Consider the following 6,322-nt stretch of genomic DNA (forward strand, 5'->3'; position numbering starts at 1 on the left):
CTCTGTCTCTCGATCCAGGGGTCCCGGTCTGTGAGGTGGCAGTTCTAACAAGCTGCCGGGGACAGCAGAGCTCAAATGAAGCAAATCAAAGGGAAAAGGGGGGAGAGTGGGATAGGTAGTGCAGCGAGTCCCCTGCAGTGAACAGCCATTCCCCTGAATATGAAATGAACTTGTTTGGCCTGACATGATATAAGCCTAAGGATAAGCCTCCACTCAGCCTCCATGTTTATGTCCTCACCAACACAACACAAAGCAAGAACGCACCACAGTATACAGTGCTGTGGTGGTCCAGCATTTAACACAGTGTGATCATGATAATCTAGTCCAATACATATATTAAAACAAAGCCTTAAACTGCAGAAAACTATTTTTCTTTCTATATTTGTCTTGTTTTTTTTTTTTTTTGCGAATATCCAAATAATCTTAAATCAAGATACATTTATTTGAAGCAATCACATAAGAAATGATCAAAATAAAGTGAGTTTTTGGCTTAAAACAAGACTTGATATCTGCAAGATGGGTAATATTAAGAATATATATATATATAATTCTCAATATAAAATAGGTTTTAAGTATAGCACATATTGTTTAAAAACTCGAATCTAAACTCATATTCAATCAGAAATATTTTCACAATTTATTCTGAAAATGTTGGATTTCATTGCGTGCTTGATGACCCAGGTATACTACTAATTATTATTATAATTATAACAAATAGCCTCAGTGAAGATTTGAATACTAATGTGAGTGTTACCAAATGAAGTACATCTATTTATCTATCCGTTGTTTTTCTTCACCCATTGGTTATTTCTATCTTTTCTGACTCTCTGAGACATCTCATCCTTTCTTTTGCAGTCTGTCTGTTCCCACCTCTGCTTGTCACACACACACACACACACACACAAACACACACACACACACACACACACACACACACACACACACACACACACACACACACACACACACACACACACACACACACACACACACACACACACAACACACACACACACACACACACACACACATATATACCACAGGCTTCACCCTATATCTGGCAGCTTCAGTCTGTCACAATCTCAATGCACCATCACATCAGATACACACTTACCCACAAACAAATTCACACCAACACACACGCACACATGCTCTCTCACACACTGCACACATTGAGATGCAGGGGCTTTGTGCAGCCCCTCATCTGAGACACCAGGAGTCTGCAAAGGGAAAATGACAGCAGGGTTATCATCTGCAGCCGCAAATGTGTCTGGTGTGAAGAGAAAGGCCATTCTGATTGCTCGTCCAAGAGAGTGAGTGCAAAATATTGTGTATAATAATGTATGGTAATGCAGCTGTTTTTATGGCCCTGCTTTGTCCCTATCTGTCCCATCTCGGTGCTCCGAAATGCTCCCATTTACACTCATCTCCACAATTTAGAGAATTCCTGCAAAGCCGGCACAAAAAAGCCAGATGAGAAAGGCTCCTTTCTTCTATTCTCTTTCTCTCTAACAGTTTGTGTTTTTCAGCTCCACTGAACTTACAGAATTGCAGAGTTAACATGGCTTCACCCCAGGCGCTCAGTCTATTCTGCAGGATGCTTTTACACTAGATGCCAGTTTGAGAAGACCGCTGCATGCCTATTTCAAGGTAATAGCACCATAGTCCTCTATCGTAGAGGACACTATTACCTCTGCAGCTCAATTTTAATAAACTTTATTCTCTATTCCGCAACTATGTTTTATCGCAGCGTAGTGTTTAAAAGTTGATACATACAGTCGTTGCGTTAAGGTGCTGCTTTTGCCTGACCCTTAAAATCATTAAGTAACACAATCATATAAAGTCATAATAAATAATACTTTTAAAATTATGAACTCAATACTGTATATATATATATATATATATATATAAAGTTTTAGATGGTCACGCCGAATAAAGCCGTTGATGTCACTGCTGTGCCTTGTATTCCTCATCCTGAAAATATTTTTCCTTTATTTCTCTCTGTCCTTATTTAACAAATAACATATTATTCGTGTTAACTGAATTGCGTTACATTTTTTCTCTCTCACGGTAATGCTATTACTATCTTGCTCTTGACTAAGCCTGGCGGTCTCCGTCAATGTCCTTCTCTTCTTGTTTTTAAGTGGCCTGGCGGTACATGCAGAGGGGCTCTTTGAAAGTTTTCTTCTGATAGACACTGTGTTCTCAGGTGCTTGTTATGAACAAGGCTGAGTAGCTGAGATGGGGACATCGTGGCTTGTGTTGGTGCCGGACTGTAAGTCATTTCTAAATGCATTTGTGAGCCCCGCTGGAGGGCTGGAGGTGTTTTTCGCTTTGGTTTTTCTGGCTGAGCACAATAGGAGTAATCTGGGCAGAGAGCTACTCCCAATTGCTGAAAACTGACAAAAAAGGAGTTTGGGGAGGGGGGATGGGGTTTCAGAATCCAACCCCCCTTACTCTAAAACCTCCCTTAAACAGGCAGCATCGAGAACTATTTCCTCATAGAAACCCTGCAGTGTACATGCTGTTTTATTCCAATCCACATCCATTTCTTGGTTTTAGTTATTTTGAAAATGTTATTTATCTTTAGACATTATTGCGTTTGTTATAAGGAAGCTGTTACTGTTATAGAAGAACATTTTGTAAGGTACAAATGAATGTTTATGAATATAAATTATTAGATCCCAAAATAGAGATTTAAGCTATAAATGTGTTATTTATTTATTTATTTTAAATTTTTTAAACAGTTATCTAATTAAGCCCAAACTGTTTCTTCTGTAAAATCAAAATTAGAGAATTAAAATTTTTATTAAAATATGAAAATGTCCATGCATCTACAGTACATAATTTCTCTTAATTACATTTACAGGAAAAGTTACTTTTTGTTTTTTGACCAAACCGCTGAATCTTAGTCTATATATATATATATATATATATATTTTTTTTTTTCTTTTCTCCATCAAAGCAGCAATAGGGAGCATGCCATCAGTAAATGTCATTATTTAATTTACTTATGTATGCTTTCAGTGTAATATATACAAACTTAAGAGGTTGTACAATTACATATTTATTATTATGTTTATATTTAAGAACATATAAAATATATTTACCACTAGAGCAAAATCAGTTGTCGTTGTTGTTGCTGAGACAGAGATTGTGGGGGACTGGAGGAGGGGGTTGGATATGGCCAGTTGCCTTTTATTTATTTATTTATTTTGTGTCTGCTGATGTGTCAGGACCGTCCTGTTCTGCCTCTTCTTTGAATAATAATCAGAAATAGAGTGGGCCCCATTTTTTACCCTCCTCTTGCCCTTCCATCTCATCAGCTGCTCTGATAGCAATGAATCTTGCCACTCAATTTTTTCATCAGGATGTGCATAGTAGGGGTGTGTGAGAGTGTGCTGAGAGTGGATGCAAAACGACCGCTCAGCCTACAGCACCGCACACACACACACACACACACACACACACACACACACACACACACACACACACACACACACACACACACACACACACACACACAGAGACACACAAACACACTACACAGCGATTTTACCAAAATGCTTATTGCATTACCACCATTCTAAAAGTTATGCATAAACACAAGCAACTGAAAAGTACGTATAAAAAAAAAAGAAAAAAAGAAAAAAAAAAGAATAACGTAAAATGCCTGCACAGAATAGCACATCTGTGCAACATGGGTTTGGTTGTACATTAAGCAAGTTTTCATCATCTCACTCCATCTGGTTTTTGCTGGTTGTCAGATTTCCTCTGCCTGAGTTCGGCATGTCTTTTGTTGTAATTGTACAGCCTTCTGTACTTTGTTCCTTCAACTTGAACTTGACACTGTTTTCTTTCTTGCAGTTTTCCCCCTTATGACTTTCTACGAGGTTGGAGTGATTAATTTTGACAATGGGCATTTTTTCCCCATCTTCAGGCAGATAGTCGCAGTCTCTTTGACAGCTGTCATTTACCATTAGCCCTGTGCTGTTCGCTGGAAATAATTTGATTTCTTATTCCTGTTTGAAACGCTGCCAGAGGTATTGGTTGTGCCTTGATGTGGAAAAGCTGCGGCTCACATGCACTTCCACAGTCGCAATAGATTCAATGTAATCACTGCCTCTCCCGAGAGCGTTAATTGGGTTTTAATTACTCTTAATTGCAGCAGCTAATTAAGATAATTTCCCCAATGTTAAATACTGTCATTAGTTAAGTGTGGGGAAATAATTAAGCTTAATTAGTTAATGAGATTAATTATCATTAGTCATATGGCAGGTATAATTGTACAAATTCCCACCTGCAATTAATGCTATCACATGTTTAATGAACCACAATGTACATCAAATGTGTTAATTCCAACTATCTCAGATAATTAATTAGTGACGAGTCAGATTATACTAACAGTTCACATTTGAGATGTTAATAACAGCTGCTTTATGTTGCATCGTTAAATACAGACTGTCTTGATGAATTTTACAGCCCAGATTCGTTTATATTATGCTGAGTGTTTAACTACATTGAAAAAAAAAAGATAATAAATCATAAAAGATAATAAATATAAATATAAAAGATAGTAAAAATGCACGGTCATGCACATTTTTATTTCATTAATAAAATAAATATAAGCACTGTTTATTAAATTATATAAAATAATGGAAACAAGGGATAGTTCACCCCAAGATTTAAATTCTATAATCATCTCAAAATTTTGAATGGCGTGAGGGTAAGTAATTGAAACTTTATTTTTGGACAAACTATAGCTTTAATATGACTGAAACGATCTGGATGCATGTCTGGATGTTATATCAACACATTTTTTTTCGTAAGACCTGATTAGTAGCTCTTTAAGATTATTACTGCACATATCCACATTTTTTCTCAACTCGTTTTGTGTCGCAATCTTTAATGTGGTCTAAAATGATTCCATGCAGTAAAATACCATGCACGGCGAGGACAGCATTAAATTCAGCAATGGTGGGAGATTGACCCTGTGTCTTTTATCACACTGATGAAGTCCTTGAAGGGTACGTGCTCTCCGGATGTGCCCTGGCCATGCACAGAATAGAATAGCGCCAATCACATCACTTAAGTTTTATAGCAAATGTACTATTTTACTACATCAAATGTTACATTTGTAATGCGGCTGGATGTAGCTGGCACAGTGGTGCGGCACATTACATTGCTTTGGGCTTAGTTAGCTCTCTGTTTTTCTCTCCATCTATATCTTTCATTTGTCCACACGCAATGTTCCCTCTCTCTCTGTCTGTGTTCAATTGGAGGACTCGGTCTCTGTCACATTCTGTGAAATTGTATTTCAGGAAGATGGATCCTTTTCCTTATATACATGACACGCAGGGAAGCATGACCACCCCATCCCCCAAATACTGAGACCCATAGCTTACCTATTCTCTCGGCGAAACACATACAAGTAAGATGTGCAAGCAAACACACTCTCCCTTTTGCCCTCGAGACGTTTTGCTGGTATTTGCCGTCTTATGACGTTCAACCAACCTGACTGTTTTGCTTCCGGAGCTGTGACGTGATACATTGCAACATTTCTGTGTCATGCACATTTTTAAAGTGAATGAATACCGCTCTGAAACATTTTACAGTAAAATCCAGTCACAATACACTCTTTAGAATAAAGGTTCTTTATCAGCATCTTGGGTTCCATGAAGAACCTACAACATCAATGGAAACGTTTCATTGCACGTAAAAAGAATGTAAAACAAAAAAGCTCATTAGATCATTGAAATGTTCTTCACAATTTTAGTTAGCATGAAAAACAACCCGGGTTCAAATCCTGTCCCAATTCTGTAAAAACTACTTTTTCAGATATATATAAAAAAAAGTTTATTCATTTCAAAATGTTTTTAATCTGACAAAACTTCATAAGCTTAATTTAACAAACTTGACATCTAAACTAACCTGTTTATGTTTAAGTTAAAAATGTTATTTACCGTAATCAGACTAAATCAACTTTAAAATAAGTTAAAATGATGTTACAGTTTCTTTTTTATTTTAAGGTGATACTGTTACAGTGTATTTACACAAATAAGCACTGAGTAATATTAACTACATGAAGGGTTAAGTTTATTGTAAGGATTTTGTTTAGGGTTAGTTGCTTGCAATTCTGCATAATTTACTGTTATTATTATAGTAAGGACATGTACCATTAAAACTTAAAATGAAAACTCTGTCATCATTTTCTCACCCTCAAATTGTTCCGAGTCTGTATGAGTTTCTTTCTTCTGTTGAACACAAAATAAGATATTTTGAAAAATGTTGACGGTAGCCACTGAATTTTACTGCCAGACTA

This window comes from Carassius gibelio, chromosome A7 (genome assembly GCF_023724105.1).
Source record: "Carassius gibelio isolate Cgi1373 ecotype wild population from Czech Republic chromosome A7, carGib1.2-hapl.c, whole genome shotgun sequence".
NCBI classification, from domain to species: Eukaryota; Metazoa; Chordata; class Actinopteri; order Cypriniformes; family Cyprinidae; genus Carassius; species Carassius gibelio.